This window comes from Empidonax traillii, unplaced genomic scaffold, assembly GCF_003031625.1.
Source record: "Empidonax traillii isolate 1590-97213 ecotype Southwest subspecies unplaced genomic scaffold, ASM303162v1 scaffold1321:size163106, whole genome shotgun sequence".
NCBI classification, from domain to species: Eukaryota; Metazoa; Chordata; class Aves; order Passeriformes; family Tyrannidae; genus Empidonax; species Empidonax traillii.
This window is the reverse complement of record NW_020956514.1, coordinates 48,482-75,204: the sequence shown is the minus strand read 5'-3', so window position 1 is coordinate 75,204 and position 26,723 is coordinate 48,482. Positions and strand designations below refer to the sequence as shown.

The 26,723-nt window shown below is 34.7% G+C and overlaps 1 protein-coding gene across 2 annotated transcripts in view; it reads right to left on the bottom strand.

The window, feature by feature from the left end:
• The window catches only part of CDH10 (cadherin 10), a 94,656-nt gene extending 70,602 nt beyond the window's left edge, over positions 1-24,054 (bottom strand). Inside the window, exon 1 of one of the 2 annotated variants that reach the window (XM_027906554.1) lies at positions 23,912-24,054. The gene's annotated coding sequence lies outside the window, so the exon portion shown is untranslated. Of the gene's footprint in view, positions 1-23,511; positions 23,819-23,911 lie in introns of those variants that run through there. The other variant, XM_027906553.1, reaches the window with a different exon arrangement.
• Positions 24,055-26,723: the final 2,669 nt, after the last annotated feature.

Below are 26,723 nucleotides of genomic sequence, written 5' to 3'. Positions count from 1 at the left end.
CATTTCACTGCTCAGTAGGGAGGGAGTGTGGTAGACAAGAAAACAACAGTAAGCTCCTACTAGTAGGGTAAGGCTATGCTCTGTAGAGCTATAAATACACTGAAGTTATTATAGCTGCATAACTCAAGTAATAGAGCATTGATATAATTGAGTGTGGACTGATGAGCAACTACAAAATGTAATAACAAATAGAATCTTCCTAATCCATAGGAAGACTGTCTGCTTTGCTGCCCCAAATGAAGAAACCTATGTCTCAGATGACATGTTGAGTTAAGTTATGTGGGTAAGCATGAGTAGCCCTTGTCTTCAAAAGATGTGAGATATTAGGCAAATTCAGGACATTTGTAATTAGCACGTGAGCAGTTGCATTCTGAAGGTCTAAGCATGATCCAGGTGTCTGGAGAATCAGTAGTTAAACAAGGCACATACTGACAAACAGGACAAATTGGAGAGTGAAAAGCAAGAAAAAAGCAAGATGCAGCAACTTGCATCTCCTTTCTTGGGTCTAAACCTTGCTTAGCAGCAAGTAGCAACATCCACGGTGTTAAGCATGAAGATATTCCAGAATAATAACATTTTCAAGGAGTGGGGCCAAGTAGGAAGGAATAAAGTCTGACTAATGGCAAAAATTAAAAGGAATTATTATCCCATAGTGGTATGTGTGCGTAGTTGTTTGTTTCACCTTGGAAAGTAAAGATATTCCAGAGTAACTAAAAGTGAACTAACATAGTGATTTGATTTAAGAAAGCCTGGAATAATCTCATATGATAATAGATAAACTTGTCCTTAAATGGGCTGTAAAGGAAAGAAAACTAGAGAACGCCTGGGAAATTACTCAGGCCTTGGAATTCATTGGAGGTGTTTTCCTGTGGTCTGCAAAGACTGCCTGAAGCAGGAAATATGACAGACAGATCCCTAAGAAAAGATTCAAAGTGTTGAATTTAAGTTTTGAATTTATTGGCATGGGCAAGAGTGCATTAAAAACAAACAAGTGCTTCACCTACAGTTGTGGTATTACATTTTCTTTTCCTCCAATTTGTCTTATGTCATGGCATTAGGACATGGTTAAATATTAAAATACAAACTTTGAAACTTTGAAAACTGTTAATAAAAGAAAGCAAGATTATTTAAAAGGTAGGATTTTTATTTATTTACCCCTAGCATGTTTCCTCTCCAAAACGTAACTTCATTCACTCCAAAATCATTCTCAAACTCAGTACAGATGGCAGCTAATCAGTCAGAGATGCTAACCGAGGCCATTCCTCTCCAGAAGACTGATCATCAAGTCTTAGGACCTCTCACCACTCCTCTCACTGGAATTCTTCCATGCTGTAGACCTTTTTCATAACTGATGAAACACAGAAAAAGAGATAAGATGGAATGACAGTTGCCCGGTAGACATGTGATTCATAAAGGTCTCAGAAGAAGAAAAATCAAAGCCAGGTAGAATATTATATTACAGTTGTTGCTATATGCTGGCAATGTTTCATTCTGGCAATCTCTCCCTGCTCTTGCTTTCCGTGTGCAACACCAATTAGTATGTCTAGGAACCACACCAAAAAATGGAATAGAACAAGGTTTGCTCACTAATTTCCAAGGTGCTAACACATTTTGAAGACATATTTTGAGACTTGCGAGACCCGATTTTTTTATGTAACACAAAAGGTCCAATTACCCATGAATTTCAGGGTAACCACTTTGTTGTATATAGGGACTTGAAAACTGAAATGTTCTTAACTTCTGGACACCTGAACTGTTTTCATTCTGACAGAAACCATTTTCTTTCATTTCCCAATCCCCAGTGACCACTAGTATTGCTCTGAAACAGTCTGAAGCAATCATCCAACATACTGTATTAAACCATTGGACAGATTTTTGTTGTTGTTGTTGTTGTTGTTGTTGTTTTGTTTTGTTTTGTTTTGTTTTTGGTTTTGGGTTTTTTTTTTGGTGAGAGAATGCCATAGTGTAACACATGCAGAGTAAATTTATTTTGTAATACTCTGTAGTAAAAAGAATGAGGTTTCAATATTATTTGCAGATAAGAAATTTTATACATGATTTCTTTACTACAGACAGTTAATTCAGACAACAAAAGTAATTTTTAACCTTTTTTTGGCTTCCGGTATTTTTAAGATTATTTGGAGGTGAGAACTTAGGTAAAGGTTTACTTTGGTGGCATGTTACCTTTTTGAAACAGAACAGTTTTTGGCCAACCAGACTTCTAATTTGGAACACTGTAACATAGTGAAATGACAATTGGCAGGTAACGTAGAGCCCCTACAGTGCCTATAGGTGTATTATTTAAAATGAGCATCTTTTGGAAAGTTTTTTTCCATTTCTGTCAAGAGAAACAAGAAATTCTCCTCCTGAATAAAAATGAAGATTGGAGGAAATCAATAAAATAGTCATATAAGCAAAATAATGGCCTATAATTATTTGTTAAAATGATCGGGAACTAAGAATAACATAAAAAGGTCAAGGTGGAAAAAAAGTTTTGAAGAGTACAGATAGAATTAGAATTTTTGATAGATTTTTAGTGTTAGCTAGTTTCCTCTTCATCTGAATTCTCTAATTTCATGAAAGACTTTGGAGTTTGGATTATAAAACTGCCTTCAGACAGTTAAGGCTTTATTGGAAGTTCTATCTGAGAGGTGGCTGAACGGCTGATAAAATTTAAAATTATCTAGTTCTGGCTACAATTGCTTGTTTGTTTTGTTTCTGTGCATATACGTATGTGTGCATGTATAAACTTTGCAACTATAGGGATACTTATTCAGCAAAGTATATGGTAGTTGGAATACTATATGAAGATAGAAAAAAATCTCTTCTGAAGGGAAACTAAAAGAAAACTAAAAAAAAAAAAAAGTTTTATTTTTTGATTTATATTTTATTGTTCATTCTGTTCAATATTGTATTTCAAGGAAACCCACTTGTATTCTGTTTCTCTGATAAGTCCCCTCCAATCAACTGTGCTTAATTTGTTCTGTCTTTCTTCCTTCCTCTCCCTATTGTAATATGTACACATAATACAATATATTCTGACACTTTCTGCAAAAAATATTATAGGAAGTGTCAATATAGGAAATGTTGACCATCTGTTATTAAAATCACTCCAGGGGAAGTAAATCTATTTCCATCCAGAGCATACCATGACTTAACTAGGAGCTAAAGAATTACTGTTTTATCCAATCTGCCTTGATATTTTTACAGGATGGTATCCAGCTTCTCACTTCTGGAAGGCTTATCAGACAGGATCTCTGTCATACTGCTACAAACATTATTTGTTGCACCTGCCAAGAAAAATGCATCGACCCAATGCTAATGTCAGCATGGGAAGAATGTTGAGCATTTAAAACTTCCCATCCTCATTTATAGCTTGCTTTACAGTAAAGCAAGCAATTATAAGAAGGTTAAGACTTTAGACAGACATAGGAGGAAGGTTACTTGAGGTCCTACATCAATTTATTAAGGTTCAATGGATCAATGGTACCAAACAGAAAGTAAGAGTGATTCTTAACAGGCTGTAAAGGTCACATAAATTAGATGGTAATACATCACACTGAATGTTTTTATTCTTATGACTCATTGTGTTCACTTTTCCAATTTCCATCCAGTGTCGCTCTTGAGTTACTTGTTCTAGCCTATATTTTGAACATCAATTTTCACTGGCATGTTGACAGTTATCCTTTCTTTTCTCAACATTTTCTTTTTATCCCTGGTGTTTCTTTTACACTTCTTCCAAACACTTGTTTGAGAACAGCAGACTAGCATAAGAACCTAATGTCAGTGACAGTGTTACCTTTATGTTACGACAAGAATGTCAAGGATTTGTTCTCAGTGTCAGCAACAAAAAGCCAGCTACTTAAGTGACTGAAGTATACTTGCTGAAGATGTTCACTGATGCCACTCAGAGCAAAATGTGATATAGATTTAAAGTGTATATTATGGTTTTGAAAGAAATGATCAGATTTTTTCCTCAATTATGAGAAGCACAGAACTACAATGTTATGAAATATATATATAAACACAATAGCAAAACTTAGAGGAAATGTCAAGAAATTATTTCCTCCCTCTTCTTTAAACATTATTTTTGAGTAAAAGAGATATCTCATTTGTAATTACTATTATATGAATGAAGAGCTAACAACTCAAGTGTAATTTCTTCCTGTGCCTATGAACAAACCTTCCAACTTGCAATCCCTTCTTCATATTACTCAGTGCAACTCTAAGATAGATAGCTTCATGATAGTGAAGAAAATAAATACCAAAACCACAAAAAGCATAAATACCAAAACCAGCTTTGAAAGCTTTGCACTTTTCTTCGTCTTGTGAGGTAAGCCATCAAATGCTATCTGACAGATAATGAGGTCAGTGAGAAGTCATGTCACAGAGCAACCAGATCACAGCAGTAGCACTGCTGCTGTCGTTTCTATCCTCAGCCCTGACAGGTGCTGCATTTGTGTCCCTCCTTCTCTTCAGTAGGACAATAGCCTCTTCAATATCTCTGCAGCTCAATGTTTTTCCAAATCCTGTTTGATACCCTTCTCCAATTTAATTTCTCCTACAGCAGCTTTATTTATGCAAATTGCTGAGGTCTGCAAATGCTTGACTATACCAAGGTATGCAAACCTCTTCCACAGTATTAACATCTGTAACATCATTGTACTCATTTCATTAACAAGTTCCTTTTATTCCTTATCTTATAGAGAATCTTCTCACAAGGAACAAAACTTCAGTTCTATAGCACAATATTTTGGAAATAAATCCATGACCTCGACTGCTTTGCCTTCCTCACTTGGGGTCCATTTTTCACTGAGGTATTAAATAAAGATGAATTATTTTTTAAGGGAGCTGGAGAAGAATAAGGAAGGAATAATTAGGTACTAAGGAAAAAGGATTCTACAGTAAGATGGTTATGCTAAAACAGACATGTAACTTAAATATAAATAGGAAATAGGAGACCAGTCTAAGGGCAAGGAGGATAAAAAGAACAGGTGACAGGAAGTCAGACAGGTGAAGAAGGTACTGAATTAGTCATCCATCAAATGTCGTTGATATCTGTGTATTAATACAAAATGCACACTGAGTGAACAGAGAAAATCTTTTAGTGTTTTGTTGTAAAAGTTGAAAATCACATGATAAGCATAATAGAGATCTGGTACAGCATCCCATAGGACTGGAAGATTATGATAATATGATGTGCAGGAAAGACAAGAAGACCAAAGGAGAAAGTAGTTTTTGAAAGAAACTCTATGGCACAAACGAAACCTTTTGTAGTGCAAAAGTGGTATAGGAAATGCAGTAAATAATAGACTGGTTAGAGCCATCATAATTTCATTCAAAACATAGGTAAGCAAGCACCTAAAAACATAAAATATACTGTATTGCTAAATATGAGTATAACGGAATAGCAGAAAAAGAAAGAGGTAAAATGGACAAAGTCAAGGCACAGAAAGAATATTCAGAGACATCTAGGATGAAATAATTGTGTAAGAGAATTAGAAACAAAATCAAGATTGAAAATTTTGGTTCAATACTCGGTGGAGGGATAGTATTTTCCAGATAGAGTGAATGAGGTCAGAGAATACAGTGTGTCCTCACAGCAGCATTGCTTCTAAAAGTAGATATAAGACAGGTAGCTAATACAATTATTATTGGCAGCAATATGTTTTGATCTCTGCATTGAACAGGAAGGATTGATTGAAGAACCTATATGTGAATGGCCACGCTTTGCAATCCTGTTAGCTGTGTAACAACATGAGCTTACAACCAAGAGCCATGAGACTCTGGAGAAATCCATAAACAATTCCTAGGTGGAAAGTGATGTAAAGGATGATTCCCTGAAGGGGACAGAACAACACTGAACAATGTGTGCAGCTGTAAGCAAGGCAACTGTTAAGTTATGGGATGACTCTTTCAGTGACAAGACATTAGGAAAACCCAGCAACTCAGTAGCAGTGCATTCATATATTGATAAAATAAAAACACCTCAGCATAGGAATCAACAATTCTCAAAGACCATGTACTGTTCACTGCAGTCTACAGGTTTTTAAAGCCCTAGGCCTAATGAATTTGCCATTAGTATAGAACATGAATTGGCTGAAGCAGTTTCAGAATAGTTATTAGTCATTCTCTGATTAAAAATATATATTTTCCACTCCAATTCCTCTCTAAATTCTTCCTATGATTGAATAATTATCATGCCTTGTGGACAGAGAAAAACTACTAAATGTCAACCATCTTAATGTTCATTAGGCAAACAGATCACTGAATATAATTTAACAGCATCATATGGATTCAAATAAAGAAACCAATACATAAGGAGGATTACTACCTACTAAAAAAATAGAGTATATCTTCATATATATATATATCTCAGGCAATCAAGGGAAGGGCTCAGCTAAAATAATAGATCCATTTTGAACACCACACTTGAAGAGAGGTGTGGAGAAATTGGAGTAAATGAGAAACTGTCATTACTATACTGGCACATGTGAAGAAACTGGTGTCATTAGGTTATTAAAAAAAAAGGCATATGGGAGGGGAGAATAAATTATAACTTAGAAATATGAAAGACTTCGGCAAACAGGACAGGGGATTATCTGTTATTCATGTATACTGACCATGCAAGAAGTAATGGTTGAGATAAGTTGTAGCTGAGAAAAAAAACAAAACAAGACAAAAACAACAACAACAAGCCAGCCCAGTGAATCAATTTTTTTTCTTTTTTGTAATTTTTATGATAATTACTTCTACAGACAGAACTAGCACACATTAACATAGTACAATTCATCTCTTAAGACTGTCTTGGAGATTAACTTCCTTTTCCATCTCTATCCATCCTTAATCTTGCAAGTGTTATACCCAGAAGAGTAACCCGGAACTTCATTTTATTTAGACTGAAAAAAAAAGTAATAAAAGGCTATGTAATGTGTACTTTCAGATATCTTTTGTTTCTGCACAGTAACTGAACAAAGTAGGAGAACCATGTTTTTTGAGTCAATCTTAATTATACAGACCCTATTTTGTGAAATCTAAAATTATAAAATGTTCCGTTAACCTAGATTCAACTTAAGTAGTAGTTGCAGACTGGCTTCCACAGCCCTCTAGGGATATAAACATAATTTGAAAAACTAAATGCCTACTCATATTTTGTTTAGTAGTAGCTCACCATTCATTTGCTTTTTTAGAGTTGTCACTTTAGACTACTGGATTTTCAGAAGTACCTTATAACATCACTGGAAACAGAAAACAGCCTGAGGGCCTGAAAACAAAATAGTTAATGCTTATATACCCGCTGTGCCTTCAAGGAAAGGAAGATGGAATGATTCCAAGCATGCAGGAGAAATTCTGTCTGAAAGAGGAAAAATAGTATGAAAACTGTAATCACACTGCTATTAAGGATGACCTGTCTCCAATATAATGTTTGATTCTTTTAGATATTTCAATCATTTAAATCACACTTAGCTCTAATGTGATATGTCCTTTATCATCAAACTTAAAATATGTTTCCAAAGAGATTGTAGTGGAAAGAAGCAGAGGAAACAAATCAATACAGCTTAATTTACAGAAAACTTCTTTAAAAAAATAAAAAAGTGAATATTTTATTAAATTGACAAACTACTTCCTATTCAGACTTGAAAGATTCAAGATTTATTTTATTATATATTGCATGTTTTTTTACTTGAGCATACAAATATGATACATAGCCACTGGACAGGGATGAACCTGAGTTAGGGCAGGTTATTTCATAACTCTGTGAGCTATTCCCCAGTCTTGTCTACTTAGTTTATAAATGTCTTATATCTGTAACTGTGTCTAACAGGCCACAACATTTCTAGTCAAAGAATTTCATGCAAGGACTTCCAGAAGTAAAAGAAAATTCAAGCACCTAGACTAGACAGTTTACACGGGTCTTACTTAATGGTGGAATCCCCAACACACTATAGAAAGATGTATTTGTTTGCTTTTCACTCCTGGGTAGTGTTAAATGGGTAAAGTTACATATCTTCATATGTTATGTGTTCCCTGGCTTACGTGTTTCATGTCCCATTAAACAGCTCAGACATCCTGGTTCTTCTTTCCCCCCAAACCCATTTTTTCTCAATTATGGCACAAGACCTCAAGGCAGATGGAAGGTTTTTGAAGAGGATAACTAAGTCCCACCAGGATTTTTACAAGGAAAGAGTCCCATATGTAAACCAGCTCAATTAGTAGGACAACTTGCCAAGATGAAACTGAGATCGAGTGCTGTTCTCAAAACCTATACACTCATAAATGTATAATTCCAAACAATAAGGAAGACTTGATTTTAAGTTTTATTTGGTATTCAGTGGTGATAGAAGTGCTTCCTCTCTAGGCTGAATACTGATTGCTAGTTCAGTTTGAGTTCAAAACAAAAAAATCCCGTCAGTTATGATATTATGATTTATTTTATATTTCACTCATAACCTTCATGTGCTGCTCAACCACCTATATAACTCAAATTTCTAGTAGGTAGAGTGGATATAGTTTGGAGAGGTGGTGGGGGTGGTGCTTGTGTTCCTTAATTGTAATATATTAAGAGGACAAAAAGCAGCCTAAAGCTCTTTTAGCAATTCTGAAGTCTTTGCTGATCTGCAAACAACATGGCAATGCATAAATAGATGAGATTAGTGCTTATGCACAAACAGCGCTGCAACTCAATAACCCCCATTGCTTCACATACCTATCAGTAGTTAATAAGTGATACATGATAAAAACTGGCTTATCTTTACCATTAATTAAATCTTCATAAATAATAGCCTACATACACCAAAAATTATCCAGGAACTATAGCTGTACATCATGAACACTGTTGATAGCATTGAATATTCTTAAAAGCACTGGAGTACACAATAAAAACAACGTTTAAAAATGAGTAAACCAGTGAAGAAACACTAGAAAAAATATACTTGAAAGCATATGCAAAGTATCATAGCATCTCCAGAGTCATCTGGATGTGTGTACTGATACCTGGAGACAGTTTATTGTTCCAGGTAGATGTAAAAAAATCCCACGATTGTTGATGTCTGAACATTTTTTTGCTGTTTCTCCTTGCTACTGTGCCACATCATCTCTTATGTGGTTTTACGACATTGTTACCAAAATTAGGTCTATTCAAATGTAACCAATTTTTGTGGATCCTGGTTATGCAGCCCATGAAGAGTATTCCTGGAAGAGATATGACAGTACTTAGTGACATACTAAAACAGAAATTTTGTATGCCGAGCCAGAATTCATATATTTTGATATTAAAAAAAAATAATTTTATGTTTCAGCTACATAATCAAGTTTCTCACAAAGGACTTCAGGCTCTTTTCAGCCTGTCACAGTAAACCATTTTTTCACAAGAACCAGAATTTCAAAGCATTCAATTTTTAATTTGTAATATTACATCATACAGATGAAAGTCAAGCATCTGTGGTTGGCAGGAAATATGAAGTGAGAAGCAATGAACATAAATATGTCCTAAGAAAAGAGCATAACACATAAAAGGAGCATCGTAATACGAGCACCCACACAGCACAGAAAGAAAGTACGTGATCAATTTCTGAGTAATAGTTGGGCAATATTAGAATACAAAAAACATTACAAAAATGTTGGTTATAACTTTGGAAATGTTGTGAACAGAAACATAAAAAGGATGACACAAGAAATACTTTAATTTTAGGGGTAGAATCTGTGCATAAAAAAGGCGCATAAATGAAAGTTTGCAATTTGATTTTCCTTATAATTTTAGAATATAGTCTTATGTGGAAGATTTAATAATTCTAAAATATTTGGCAGTGTGAGACTTACAACACTGTAGTATTTAAGTGGGATAACTAGTTACTGTTTCATTAAATATATAAATTTTTTTATTGCTTTGGATGTGAAAATTTCTGCTCAATGCACCCTGAGGCAAAAGCACAATTAAGTGTTTCCTAGGTAATAAGACTAGTTACTTCAGTGTAGGTTCTCCTTTTGCACTTCTCTTCCAGGACAAGCTCTGATCATGTCTACTCTATGTAATATCCATTCATTCCAACTGTCGTCCTAATTTCATTACTAAAGCAGAACGCACACTGTGGTCTTTAAATCAATTAAATCAACTACCTTACTGGACATCAGTAAAAGGTTATGCAAAAAGTCACTGTCTTCTAAAAATTTCTTGAGAAATTAAAATTACCCTTTTGTTAAAATCAAGGTGAAAAACAGTGAATTGTCTGAAAAAATGATACATCCTAAACACAGAACTACTAGACATCAACTGAGACAAATATGTAAGGTTGATGGCTGACTGGAAGTTAAAAAGTTAACCTCAGAAAAACAGAGTTGTTTTATTCTTATTTTCTGCTAGTGAGTTAGTCTCGAAACAAGGCACAGCTTTGATCAAGGACCAAAAAGCACGAGTGTGTACATATCTACACAACATTAAGAAAAAAATCAAATGTGCTAAAATTTATAAATCTAATCAAATGCTGTCAACACTTACAGAAATTAAACACAAGCTTAAGTAATTTTAAAAATTCTTGAGTCTCCCCTGCACAGAAGCACATGAATTTATCAATATACCCTGGCCCTCAAACTTCTGCAGTTTTCTTCATACAAGCTCCAAATCTGCAACACACAATAGGAGGTGGCTTTTAGTCCTTCCTGGAGGCAAACTCTTTCCCTCTATTTATGAAGAGGGCATCAGAAACGCACTGACAATGAGGAGCTTCCACAGTGCTGTCCAGCTCTGAATCTCCTGGTTCTTCACATGCATGACTCTTCCGCCTGAACAAGCACACAGTACTTCAAGCATGGCCTAATTGACAAGAGCACCTGACTGCTGCTGTTAACCAAAATGCCTTTCAGAGAAAGTACCAAAACACACAGAAAGAGGTAGTGCAGATTAGCTCTTATTTACTCTCTTTCAGGATTTTTTTTTTTAAATGCGTAGAAAGAAAGACTCTAATATGGTCTTTTCAAAAACTGTAGAGTCCTTCCGGATAGCAGTGTGGACTAACAAAGAGAAAGCAGGAGAGCTGATCATTGTCACCCTTTTTTTTCTCATGTAAATTAGTTGTCAGAAACTTGGAGGAGCTGGAAAAGAGCTGTAACCTAGTCTCTTTGAGAGACAGTTCTAGAGACATAAGGGTTTAGTTTCTCTGAAAATGTTTCTGTTCTGCATAAGACATGGTGAAGCTATTAAAAAAAATGTTAAACTCTTTTTAAATGTGTTAAGGCAGGGAATTTTGCTCCCATTTTTAAGAAACTGCAATTTCTTTTGTTTTTTGTTTTCTCAGTTGGTTAGATGCCAAGGTTGTGTGTTCAATCCCCATATAGGCCATTCATTTAAGACCAGACTCAATGATCTTCATGGGTCCCTTCAAGTTCAGAATATTCTGTGAATTTCATTGACTCTGTGCTTACCAAAAAGTGACAGTTATCTATCTCCATGACAGTGTTTCACAGTGCTTTACATCAGAGAAGATGGCTATAAAACCATGGCAGGAAAACACAGTTTTATTTCTAAAGCACACTGACTTCATTACATTGGTCCAATAAGCGATAATTTTAATTTTTATCTTATTTCTATATTCAAGCTTCAAAGACTGTTTGTATTATTTCTACACTGTAAAACTTAGGAAGGAAAAAAAAATTGCTTCATTTCCGCTAATGCATACTTGGGTTTCTCTGTTCATCTTCATGAGTAAACAACCACGTTCACTTTGGTAAAGGAAAGATTTTTTAATCTTATGTCAAAAAGTACATATCAGTGTCACAACTCTTATTTTAGCAGTTCTCTTTTCAATTTAAATAGCTCTTCTAAGGTTTGCCCTGAGTATTGTAATCTCCAAAGGGCAAAATCATAGGAGCAAACTCATTCAGACTGTTTCTGCAGGTATCTGAAAAGACGGTACACCTACTCTTAGTATGTAAGAACAGCATCCGTGATTGTTGGGAACCTGTGCTTTTGAGACCTTTAAGTCTTGTTTCAAATTTCTCTAGGCATGTTGCTACTGCAGTTGTACAGCAACAGTATGGCTTTTTTTCTTTCACTGCCACAGCCAAGGTACATGTTGCTTAGACTACATGATTGTCACACTAGATACACACAATTTTGACAGTTAGGAGTACACACTAAATACAGAAGTTCCACAGATCAGTAATCAACCTTCTCTGACAGACTAACCTCAGAAACAGTTTTAAACAGCATTTTTTTCCTTTTGATCATCTAGACAAGTTGGGTGACAGACACTTTTCAGTCTCTCCTTTATATATAGGATCTAACGGTTTCCAGCATAAATAATGTATTTATTTACCTACCTAAAATTCTAACTAAATTACTCACACTGGGATTGAAAGAGAAAAATCTACTATTCAACAGGTGTAATTTGCAGAGAGGGTCAAAAACATATTCTGAAATGGGTCTCTACATATTTCCAGGCTTTCCTGAATATAATCACAAAACAATTCACTTCTGGGTGCTTTTTTTTTTCACCTCCAGATGCCCCACAAATAGGAATGATCACTTTACTTGACCATATCTCCTTTTCCCTCTCTAACTTTAATGAAGACTTTGATTGGTTGAATTATTTTATCTTTCCAATACAGTTTCCTAACTATCTACATACTCTTTTCATCCCTTCATCTTCTTTTATGTTCCTCTTTTCCATATGTCTGCGAATTCACTTAATCCCATGTCAAATTTATTTCTACTCAAATCCTTGGCCAAACTATCATTTCTCCTGTCTGAATATCATGCTTCTTTTGCAAATGGTTTTATCCTCCATTTATTGAAGGATGGTGCAGTGCATTTTCATGTGAATTTAGAGATGCAACATTTACAACACTTCCTAAATTTTAAAACTCTTCTGTTCAGGAAATTAAGTGAATGCTTATTTGAAGTGCATCAGGGATGCATATCAATCAATCCATTGTTCCTCCACAATGTCAACTGACTTATCACAGTTTTATTTCTGCTTTTTTGCATTGCATGAATACAATCACATCTCACTGGAGACTTTCTTTTTGATAGTTTATGACATGCTGCGTTGTCTTTCTGTATCTGTGCTTCATTTTTTGCCTGTCTGCTTCTGTGTTTCAGGTGAAACATACTGCCTGCCTTACCTGAAGCTTTTATAAGTGAATATATTTTAAGAAATCATTGAACCAAATGTAAAAAACCTCTGCAAAATATTCTACATCTCCCTTCTTGAATATTTTTTAAAATATTCTGTACTAAGTTTGCATTAAATGTAACTACATGAAAATTACACTGACATGCCTACGCATGTGTATTAATCCAGAACAACACGTTAAGTTGCAATTTGGGTAAATAACTTTCTAGAAAACTTTTTAAGATTTCATTTTTGAAGCCTTAAGCTTCACACCTTTCTATCAGAACTATCATATGAATTTAGATTTGTCTTCCTTCCAAGGGACTTCACAGCATGTCAATTCACTTAAATGAGCAATTGCAACTCTTTCTTTTGTTAATTCACCTACTTTAATTTTGTAGGTAAAGTGTACTATCTTGCATTGTTATCCCTATAATATATTTATTTTCTGAACAAATTTAGAAAGCACATAATACACAACAAGGCAGTACTGGTCATGTGTACAGAAAGTAGACAAATCATCTGACATTACCAAAATGATTCAATTGGAACGCTACTTCTATTTCAGAGGTGAGATCTTAAACAGTGTTTTCAATTGATACTAATTTTGATGTATAGTATTTTGTCCCTCAGCTGGGGGGAATAATAACTCACAGAGTAATTATTTGCACTTGATTTTCAATGACTAGAGCATGTTTTCATGTTATTGGAAGCACACTATAATATATGTCTTTCAAAAAGAAAAAAGAAGTCAACCTTACGTTTGAAGGAATGAGAACCCCTGACTTAAAAATTTAAATATAAGCAGGAGTGACATCTTGATTTTTTTTTTTCAACTCTTTACAGTAAGTAGTATTTCTGCATCTAGAAACTTTAATCAGAATAGAACTTTGGACTAAGTAATAAAATATGAACTATCACATAGGAAACTCCTTCAGAAATTGAGCAAGAATGTGGTCTGTACTGATTACAGACAGCTACAAGCATTATCTTCAAAAAACTCAAGGTATTAAACTAGTATTCATTTAGCACAGAACCAAAATCACTCATTTTGCTGAATCCCAGTGAAAATATCAGGAAAATATACAGCATTCTTGTGCTGTTACTGCTTTTTAAAACGCAGGCTGGTATGAATTTTCCCTAGCCAAAACCAGAAAATAAAATGAAAAACAAGAATGCTACCACAGATCTTGGCTTTCTGTTGAACATTACAGGATACTGAAGTGGATATTGCCTTGAGCTAGCTAAGTATTAAAGTATTCTACAGAGATATAATGCACTAATACAATAAAATTCTATTGAAAATTGCCTTGAACCAGTAAAGTATCTAAGTGTTCTACAGAGATCTAATGCCATAGACTAAAAATCTATTTCTATATGGTAATGACAGTCAATTTTTGTGAGATTTCTCAAATCGATATTTATAGGCACTTGCAAAGAAAAAAAAAAAAACACAAAAACAAAGAGAGTTTTGTCCTGTGCATGATTTGGTTTGCCATTTTACAGTCACTATTAAAATTCATACATGCATATCTATCACCAAAGCAAGGAATTTTGCTGGAAGGCATAGAAACTGTGCTAGAAAAGACTTGTTTCATATAATTATCTTCTTGCCACGAGATGGCACTAAAAGATTAAAAATATCTGCATTCCTAGGGCTCCTATCTGAAAAATGAATAAACTTTTCAGGGAATTGCACAAGAAATGTCTTCAGCATTTGACTTTCCATTTGGTTAACAAGTTGTGAATACCATTCTGCTTACTTTGACCAAGCACTGTGATGCAGAGACTTACCATAGAGTGGATGAATATGGAGAGAAAAATTCTTTTACTAAAGCTTAAGTGTCCTGCAAATTGCAAAGAACAAGCAGTGGACATTCAGAATTTCCTCTTTAAGACAGGGAAGTAAGAACATAACCAGTATATATATTAATAAAAAACTGAACAGACACAAGAAAAAAAAATCAAAAATTTATAATCTTCCCTAAGGAAAATTTATTGAAGTTCAACAACTCATGCATTAAGAACTACTCCTTTACTCCACTCAGTTTTCTATCCCAATTGCAATTAAAAAAAAAATAAATCTGATCTCAAATTTAGTGAGCTCTTTAAAAAACTGTTTGGTATATAATGTGAAAAATACTGAAGAAACCATATTTCTAGCTTATAGGATATCAGCCTGTCAAGTGAATGCTTTTCTATTCCCACAGCAAAACCTCATCCTTCACAAAGAGTAGCACTATATGACACAAACAGCTCAAAGTGGACAAACTGCATGAAACCAAACAGAAAGAAAACCCTAAAGCTTCATGTGGGACAAAAAAAAATTCAAAACATAATTACTTCACTGGAAATTATTTCATGTAGCACGTTTCATTTATCTATTAAAAAACCCAGCAAGCAACTATTAAAAACAGTGTCAGTATTGTCCTGATCTTCACTGCCAGTATTTTTGATTGTACACAAAAATATTAAGCTACCCTCAAACATTTTTTTTCGGCACATCATGTCACTTTAGCTCTTGTATTTTAAAGCATTAATGGATTACTCTTGAGACGTCAGCGCTTGACAAAACATTAGAATCATTGAGATGAGTTTTGTTTACTTAATGTTGACTTTAATTCTTTATTCTTTTTTTCAGTCATCATACCATTATTACACCACAATTTTTTCATGCCATTTTCCTGATAACTAATAGCCCAGTTTCAGGAAGGATTCTAGTATACTAGAGGTAGAAATGGACTCCAACCAGCATATCCAGAGTAAAAAGGAACCAGTCACATCACTAAAGTTTAAAATGACCCAATACTCACAGGTAGCTCTAAGACAAGACTGTCTGGGTGCTTTTCAAGAGATTGAGTTGGAACCATTTAACTGGCAGCTGTGGGTCTGATCCACCTAGGCTGCTTTTATACCATTAGACCTGACTTTCACAGCCTATTGAAGGGGCAAAACAACCTTAGACCATACATACCTATGCATTTACTGGTTGGATCTTGATGGCTGCAGCCATGGAGAAAGGAAAGTGCAGGTATTTTCTCTCCCAAAGGTACATAAACCAAAATTTAACAAGAACTTACTACTCTTTAACTTCAGCTAAGTGGTTGTTGTTAAAAGTGAAAACTTAAAAGCTCACTTGTAGATGGCTGTTTGTAAATTCAGTTCTAAAATACAATATAATAAATATCATTTAAACTCCTGACTATGGTGAAATGCAATTATGCTGTTACTCTTTTTTTAAACCCAAACTTCTCATTTCAGAACACAAATAATTGATTTCTCCTTCTTTGTCACAAAATTTTAGGTATGAAATTTGGAACATCTCAAGCCTTTTAGTCACATTGTAGATTCCTAAATTCTCTTGAAGATTTATGCCCATCAAAACTTTAATGGATTATTATTTTAATGCACTATACCTTAGTTCTTCTTTCTTTTCTAATTCTCATTATTCTGACCTCAAATAAAAAGTTGGAGGAAAACAAGACACAGTTAAGATACAGTCACAAATAGCACAAGTATTTCAGAGTGGTTCAGATGCCTTGCTAAGCAAGGATAGATTATTTTTCCATCCTGTACGTATAATCCACACACATACTTAAATTTTAGAGATCAGTTTCTTCTGACCATCAGAATGATTAAAGACTGTCTAAATAATACAAACAAACAAAGTAAAACATTTTCACCGTAAGAAAGATTTTCTCAAATTAATTAGTCAAATCAGAGTACTACTTCATTTGAAAACACTAAAGAAGGGAAATTTGAAGGAATTGGACGAGCAAAGAAGAAAGGATGTATTTTATAAAAGAGTACTATTACAGAGGAAAATCCATCTGTGTATGTATCTGTACACATGCCATTCAGTTGTAACTAGAAGTAAAAAAGTAGATCCAGTCACACATAGCACTATTGCCTTAACTTTTGAATCAGAAGCTTAATAAAATGCCCCTAAGTGTTAAGTCATGGAGAGAAGCAATTGTACCTAATATGCCTGGGGCTCTGTTCACCCATTTTAATCAAGATGTCAGCATCAGTGATATCTTCACCATGAGCACCATGCTCTTACTCAAGGGAAAAGGCACATCTCAGCACACTAATGACAGAAAAAACTTTGTCCAACAAAGGGGGAAAAATCACACTTCTCAAAATGGTTCTCACAATAGTGTTCTACATCCTACTCTTTTATCTACATTCCAGATTTCTGCCAAAAGCCTGTGGAAACCATCCCAAAGAGAAATAGCATTAGAAGACAAAAATGCTATTTAAAACTTGGCCATGGGAAGTGGGGAGCAGTAGCATATTTGGAAACTTGGATGTAATATGCTTAAGCAGATCTTAAACTATACTTCATGTCATAATCAAATGTTTTACTTCCCTAACCTTAGAAGCAAGGAAATTTTTTCATTTGGCTGCAAAATAATTAGGTGTATGCCAGTAATTCATTCAAAAATTGAGATCTATGCTATTTTTACCATTTAATACAAGACTTTTTAAATTAAACACTGCACTTGTTTTGCTTTTTTTAGCAAAAAGTCATGAGAGCAGGCTAGCAGCTCTGGATAGCTTATGTCACAGGATCAAAATTATGATGCAAGAAAAAATAATAATAGAAAACAGTGTTGACATGCAAACATCCTCTCTCTACTAAATGAAATAAAAAAAATTAGAAGATATCTATAATCCTAATGAACATATGATCTATAGCATGGTGTAAAATTTTTGTGGACTGTTATTTGCATAATTTGCTATTAAAATTTATATACAGGTGGAGAAGAAATAAGAATTGAACTATTGTCATTCTCTTGCTTCAATTCATCATGTTTTGCCTATTTTTTCTTTTTATTCTTTCTGTTTTTCTTGGGTTTTCTTTTGGAATCATTTCTAAAATCTGACAATCCAGATCACCTTCTAAATAACCTCTACGTTAAAAAAACAACCAATTACCCAACATTACCTGAATAATTAAATCTTATCAATCTAATTAGCACATGCAAACTTCTAGTAAATGTATGTAGCCACCCACTAGGTAGGTGGCTCAGAGGCCCATCCAACCCAGCCTTGAATACTTCAAGGGATAGGGCATCCATAAATTCTCTGGTCAGCTTGTTCCAATGCTTCACAAACCTCTGAATAAACTCTTAGCATATAATCTAAATATCTAGTTTTAACTAATTTTCAGGTAACACACAAAGAGAATCGATGTGCATTTATGTTTCCCAATTCCACTCACCGTTCAAAAGACATCAAGAAAATGGTAGGTCACTATTTGTAAGAGAAAGGACTTTATACATTTACAGAATAATTTTTCTTAGAATCTTTAGAAGCAGAATAAACTTAATCATTCTCTCTCTATCCTGAACATTACCTCCAAATAATTACATATTATATCTTTACTCACCCTCATTTAAAAATTCAAAAATTTTGTCCATGTGTTTTGCCTCATGTGTAAGATATGAAACACGGTCAAAATTGTCTTTGATTCCAGTGGAAATAAGAATTGGCTGTGATACTTAGAGGAACCAGTGACAGAATGCACAGCACCTAAGGTTCCTAGACATAGGTTTATCTGGTTTATTTGCATTTGCTGTTAGGGTGACATAAAAATAAGATAATTTTTGCATTCATTAAACAGGTGTAAATACAATTTGAACTACTGAAGTGTGGTAGACACACACAATAACACTTTAATTATATATATTTATTTTATGGTATTTTGGAGTAAAAAAATTAACAGTCCTCTTCAACATTGCATTTTGAGCCTTGCTCATAGTGCTGCAAATTACATTGCTATCTATTCTTTGTGTCCTAAAAATCTGGATATTTTAGCATTGTAGAGTTCACGAGGATTGCACTCATCTTTGAGGACTGTGATCTGATCTGGCTAAGTGACGGTATATTCATGTTCTTTATGTTGTAATGCAAAGCACTGAAATAAGATCATACAATAAATCCAATATCTAACGTCATAGGTGATGGAATATTAACAATAAAATTACAAAACGTACATCTTTCTTACAGGTATGTAATATCATATACCGCTCTTCATGAGAAAATATTTGGAGAGGGTTTTTCATTTTTTTAAAACACAGAAGAACATAGTTACAGCTTTTGAGCAACAGAACTCTGGAAACACCTATTTACAAATAATTTTTTGAATCACTACCTTTACATGAACACACACACATGCTCTCTTCCTTACATGATTCCCTTCTGTTTGAATATGATTCAACATTCACTTTGAGTTACAATTGGGAGATGCTGTAATGAAGTTATAAGTAAAAACATTATGTGAAGAATGATGTAATTGTGGGAATAATATTAAAAAGGAGACCTGCCACGTTGTTTTTCATTGTGTCCAGTTAACTTCCTAAACCTTTGTATTCCCCTGATGCAGCCTGTTGGTACAGTCATTAACAGACTTGAGTTTACATCCCAGAGCAGATGTCCTGTGGCAGTATAAGCTGGATATATAAGATGTTGCCAGAGCTTTATATCTCCTGCTGGACACAGTTCTTTAACAAACAAGTGATAAACATTATCTATTTCATTTAAGTTAATAAAAGCAGTAACAGTAGTGGGAACTTACAGAAAAAGTCAAGTAATAACATGCTGAGATAAATTAAGAAAGAAACTTTACAGTAGTCTGCTTGCTAGAATGCAATCCCTGTACAAGCTAAAGGTTGTCCCTGTTTTACCTCTACTGTACACACACACACACACACACACATTTGAGGTAATTATCTCTGACATTTAATAATCAGGAGCATTGCATGTAAAAAGAAATGTTTATAAGGCTTCAGCTAGCAGATTTTTGGCAGATCCTCAAGATACTAAAAAATAGACTGATAAACCAGTAAAGAGAACATAAAAGCTCAATAGCCTTTGGTTGGGTGGTGTTCTGGCTTCCCACCAGATGAAAACAGAGCAAGGAAAAGAATAGTGTTCAGGTCTAGGGTGGTGTTTTTTTTTTTTTTTTTTTTTTTTTCTGTGTACAGTAATGCAACCGGAAAACTATAACACATTTAGCTCCCTAGAGGTGATGATTTTTTTCTATTGCTCTGCTATAGAGTTGCTAACCCGCAGAAAGAAACATGTTAGGGAACTGACCATGCCAAGGATTCAAAGCTGAAAAGCTGTAAATCTAGGGAGCTAAAAACAGGCAACTTTTAATATAGGAGTTCCTCTTGGCCTGAAGAGAGATTTGGGGAACATTTAGAGCTCAGATTACCATTGTTTCTTCTTTTCTTTTTTCTTTTTTTTTTTCTTTTTGCCTTCAAAAAGAAAGTTTTTCAAAAAGTAAGTGTTCATATTAGTAGATCTGAAGGTGTAGGATGTGCAATGTGTGTGGGTTTTAGTCAGCCAATATTTCAGTGAACTGTACCTTTAGTTTCTACTATCTTTTGCTGATAGTTCCAAACTATTTGGAGAAATTGAAAGTGTGTTGTGATGGGGCATCCTTATGTGCAGTGAAGTCACCCTTCATAATGTTCTACTCAGGCATATTTTAAACTGTTCATAAGAAAACAGCTTATATTCTTTTAATCTCAATTTTCTTTCTTTACAATAAATGATTCATCAAATAGTAAGTTATTAAAAAGCCCATGGCAAAATGTTTCTTAAACTCTTATTTTCTGCCCAAATAATCAGTGTTTTGCTTCCATTTCTGCCTACCATGTAATATCAAAGAATTAAGTATACAGTAGATTTTTTTCCAAATCTATGATGGACATAATGTGAAGTTAAAACACCTTGGTGTTTACAAACTTTTAATAATGAATTAATTTAAATAATGTTATCATAACCCTACATTCACCCCATTACTACTATTCAACAGTATTTCAATCTTCATTTGACCCCCTGTACTAGTGTTGCAACCCAGTGGTGTGATAGGGTACAACATGATATTACTTTGACCTGCAATCTGTTTGTAAATATGGTTAACAGACCTAGCAACTAAGTCACCTGCTCAGAATTATACAGATGAGATAGGCTCTATTTCATTCACTTGTTTCCTTGGGAAATGATGTTGAGACCAGGAAATCATTCTCTCAGAATCAGAAGCAGATATTATTTTCAAATCAACATTTTCAGACTTTTCCATTTAATTATTTACCAAGAAAAGCCTTACATTACTTAGCTGAAATTTGTATAATGCTTTGCATATTTAAATGTGTATTTTATGAATATCTCTCTACATTTAATTATACGTTCATTTGCTGCCACATATAACATTATTGTTGTGTGTTTTTCAACTGCAGCTAGGCACAGAAAAGAACAGGAACCACAGTGTCTACTGTGAGCACATTCCAGTATTTCATCAGTTTCCTCACAGATCCTTTGTCTACTGAGAACATACAAGTAGGAAGTTTTAGTCTATCTACACTCATTTACTCTAAAGCAAAACCAACAAAACTGTTTAAGAATACATAAGGTTCTACATATACACTCTTTAAAAAAATATTTTGCTATTTTCTTTTCCATGAACTGTTACAAAGCACTATGAATATAAATGGTTGGCAAGGCAAGCAGCCAACACATATTTTCCAATGCAATCCAAAGGAAAAAAAAAAATCAAATAATCAGAACCAGTTTCAAGCCTAAATATGTGAATTATAGTCAGCACTCTTCAGACATTTCTAAGTTCCTACTTCAGTGTACCAAATTGTCTTGACACCATACATAAAAAGCAGACAGAAATCTAAACTAAAATTAACAGAAACTGCTGAAGAAATGACCTCACCTCTTCATTCAAACTTTTATGTAACAAAGTATATAAAAATATGAGAAGACTCCCTCAGGCACAACTTAGATTAACAGTTTATAATCCAAGATGTATTTCTCTCTTGACATAAACCCATGTTGACTCTAAAAAGCTGTTTTTCAACTCCTGAGGAAGATAGCTTGTGTTTCCTTCTTGCTTTTCTTAGTTCCCTAAGTTCCTTCTTCCTTTTCCTCCTCTAAAACAGCACAGACTACCTTATAAATTCAAAAAGTAAACAATTAACATCCAAGTTTGAGTAACTAGAAAAATCACAATAAATGCTTGTACCAGATTCATAATATCCCCAATAAACAGCATATTTAAAAAGGATTTAGAGATTCAGAAGTATGTTCTAGTCTCCCACTCCCTGCTTTTCCCCTCCAGTAATATCACCATGTCTATTTAAAGCCTACTAAAGGCTTTAAAAGAAAAATCCTAAAAAAAAAAACAAAAACAAAAAAAAAAACACCCCATTTTTTACAAGCCTGCTTCCTCACCCTGTGCACATACACGCTCATATATGCATATACACAAACATGCACAACAAGTTGTATGATTCAAAAAATAACTTAAAAGCAATGAGAATGCAGTTGGGATAATGCAGAGGCTTTTACTGAAATGAAAGATGAAGATTATAGGCAACAGAGATGATAGGTCAGTTTTAAAATGCTGGTTGCTACTTGCCACTGACTGCACGTGCAGATGCATTCTCCTAAGCTGAAGGACTGCTAGATTTCTACAGCTGCAAGTAGACTCATGTACAGTATCAGCCTACTGAAAATTCCCAACACAGCTGACAATGTCATCAATAGTTAGTAGTTGGAAGCATGGATTTAGACTTGTATTGTGCTGCATTAATTTAACACCACATCAAATATGGATTTTTTTGCAGCAGTGACAATAAATGCTCACACAGGTGTGGACTAAATTTTTCCTCCCTCCACCTTTTCCTTTCTTCCCCCTCCTTTTCTCTTCTCCCTCCACTCCCCCTTTACTGAAATGTCAAACCAGGCAATATTTTCCCCATTTGTGTCCATATAGCTCAGTACAGATATTTGAAATATTGCCTATATTCACTCTGCTATCCCTCTCCACAGGGATTTCCTTCATAAGAAGCATTTGCTATGAGTGTGAGTGTGGATAATTTTTCTGAAATTTAGTTCAGGGCAGAACGAATAACAGTGAAAGCTGCAACAGACTTTCACAGGTATACAGAAAGTGAGGGCACATATGTGTATGTTTCATGCTATGTTCATAACTGTTACACTATGAAAACCTGTGCTTTTTTCAATTCAATCACTATTGCGTCGTGCCTTCCCCCCCCTCTGCCCCCCCCCGAATTTGCACGAACTGAATACAGATGGAAACTCTTACTTTAAAAGGAGCCTGCTTACTAGGAGAAAAAAATCCATAAAATGCTTAGTGTTTCAATTCTGAATACACATGATATTGGTTTAATTTGAGGAGCAAATGCACAGCAGTTATTTCCTATCCCTTGTGTCATTACTTCTGACGCATATTTATAAAATGCAAAAAGTTCCATGTAGTAAAGCAAATACATGAACTGTATTAAACACCATGCTATAGCTCATGCTATAATAATTATAATAATATCAATAGAAAGAAAATAGGAAAGGTTCCTACCTTTTATTCTGCTTTTGAGAAAGTGATGTCCACCCCACCAAAATGAAAAACGAGCTATTAGAGTCCTTTTTTTGTGTCTGTTTTCTCCGCTTATTTTTTAAGACTGATCCTACTTGGATCTAACTCAGGCTTTTTCTCCCAGCATCACTTAGCTCTGGACAGTCGGGAACCAAAGCTAAGGGGGAGCTCTCCCTCCGACTGGCTTTCATTCAGAGCTCCTGATTAGGGGGGGGGGGGGGAAAGAAGGTACACCACCACCACATACACACACGCAGCGTGCCCAGATACACACACACACATAGACACACACACAGACACACACACACACACACTCAGTCACTCTCCCTCGGAGGAGGGGAGCGGGAGAGAGAGGCGCTGCTGACAGAGCCGCAGCACTTACCCTGGGAAGGTTGGAGATCGGGGAAGTGCAGGCTTTTCCGAGCACACAGTGATTTGCAAGTGAATGCGGTGGGAGGGTACAGCAAATGGAAAGCTTTTTTTGTTAAAGCCTGTCGCCCTCCCTTCGCTGCCAGAATGGTTCTCTGGTTTTGAAGCCTAAGCCTCATCTGCTTAGCTTGTCGTAATAATGAATGCTGAAAACACGTCCGCTTTTTGTGGTGTGTATTTCTTGATTAAATATAACCACTTTACTGTATCACCAGTGATCTTACAGCAATGTTTATTAAATATATATATGTACATATTTTTAAAGATAGTATGCTACTAAGTTAAATGAAAACCTCGGAGGGCTCAGATGAAACCAGAGAGTAATATTGTTTATTAAACTGCTTTTCCTAGTAGATTAGAAACATTTTGTGATTCTGAGATTTTTCCTCATACTTCACTATTTTGCATTATGATTAATACAAAACAAGGTAGGCTCATATAAAATTAGGTATTTTCACATTTCCAGAGGTTATAAAAAAAGTCAGCATCACTACTAATTCCCCATAATTTCCCCTTTTGATACTTGTGACACCTGTTTTAATTTCAGTCACTGTATTTGGACTACACATTTTGCAATGTGTTTCTTTTCATCGAGTTAATCTGAGTTGGTTTCATGTTTCTAATACAGCAAATTGGACTTAGCACAATCCTCCTTGGATCATATCAAGTTCAATCCTTTCATTGTGATACTGTAGAGGGTTATGTGTACATTAGTTAGAAGAGATTTAACAAATAGTCACATAAGATTAAACCAATGGATGTCAGTATTGCTCTATCTAAGAAGAGTCATAAGGGACCTTCTCTGGTTGTAGAAAAGTCTTCCAAAAAAAGAAAAAAAAACAACCAAATTCTCTTAAAATGCAATCTGAAAAATGTATTTGGGAGTGAGGAAGAAAGTAACAATGAAATCTATTTCATTGTTAGAAAATCTAATACAGAAATAGATCACTGGCTGCTGTTCGGCTGCTCAGTGTTACTTATTCTGCTTGTTCTCAGCTTCTGTAAGGAGAAAAGACAACAAAAAAGAAAGGCAAGATCCTTTTCACGACTAGTATCACTTCCTAATGTAACCACCTGCCGTTGCTTTCCCTTATTTGTAATAATTAGGAGGAACAGAAATGACCCATCACCTAAGCACAACCTTTTGGCAGATGAGCAAGTCAGCATTTAAGTAACATGCTATACTAGCACGACATCATCTGGAGACAGAAACATGTAAAGCAGCAAAATCCCAAGGGGAGGTGCAGGAGGAGTATCTTTTTGCTGCCATATATGAAATGATTCGTTTTTGGAAAAATTATCTACTGTGAAAGCTTTTTAATCTTTCAAGGAAAGCAGTTAAATTAATTGGCTTTCTCTGTACTTGGGCACATAAATACAGAGTTCCACGTATAAAACTTCTGTAAAAAAAAATTCTTTCCTTCTCCCTTTCTCGTTGTATCAGTATAAAAATCAGAAGTGCCATGTGTCTATCTGTTCCTGATTTCCAAAGACTTTCATTCTCAGTCCTTTCAGTGGAAAGGAGAAGGCTGCAGAATCTACCTCTCAAGCTTCCTAGTCTCTGCCACAATTTGGTATTACACTATGTAAAGATACATTCACAGTTCCCAGTAATCCATTTGGAACTGACAATATTGAGACATCTGTGCTCCCTTCCAAGTTTACCCATTTATTTGTGCAAAACTGGAAACATAAGATTTTTTTATTTTGAGCAAATCCTCTCACATTGATCTGAAGGTAAAGTTCATGGTACTTTCTTTTTTGAAAATACCAATTGTGCTACTGTCTCCTAAAACATTAGATCTAGGTTTTGATCCCACAGTAGAAAGCTGAGGATTTTCTTAGAATGAAAGGTTCATTTTCAATTTGGTAATACCTACAAATAAATTATGATGAAGGGAGACGCAAATATTTGGAAATATGTGGAAATGTGAAATATGGCTTGGAAATGGCTTTTTAAAGCTGGAGTGCTTTTTGGACACTGAACAGAATATTAAGTATTAAATGTCAAGTTAAAAAATTCAGTTCCTTTTAACATTTTCTCTTCTGTCATTTAAGTTGCAACTAGGAAGTAGGCAATAAATGACAAATTGTATATACACAATTGAAATTGTGTATATACAACAATGACAATTGTTGTATATACACAAAAGTCTATTCTACACAAGCACACACACACACACGCAGAGGGAGAGGGAGAAAGAACTATTCCACATTCTGAAGTCAAAGAAAATAAATGATTTAGTGGAATTATTCTGTAACAAGAAGGTCAGAAACCATGATTGTGTTCTTGCTCACTTTTCTGCAAAGTATTTTGGTGTATTTCTTTCAGGGCTTTATTCAGCGAGAGTGAACCTATTTTATCTTAGAGGTATGTTAATTTATTCTGGCATAGTCACTGCAAGTCACACTTGTACCCTTAAACTGGACTGACTTTGGTTTAACTCTAGAAAAGCCATATTTTTTCATGAACTCCTGTTTCTGTTGATATGGTCAATTGGTTAAAATCTAGTATCTATGTATACTGATAGCATACAGACATCTAAGGCAAAACAGTTATTCAACCATATACTTATTCATACACATGACAGTAACTTTAAAACAAGGTGGCATCATAACCTATTTTTAACACTGCCTAATAATTCCCATTAGAAAAGTCCTTTTAGAGCTGCTTATAAATTTACCAAACAAATTATTTAGGATTAAATTTTCTACACTGATGGTCTGCCTTGGGCAGAAATGATTTAAAAACATTTCAGCCAAAA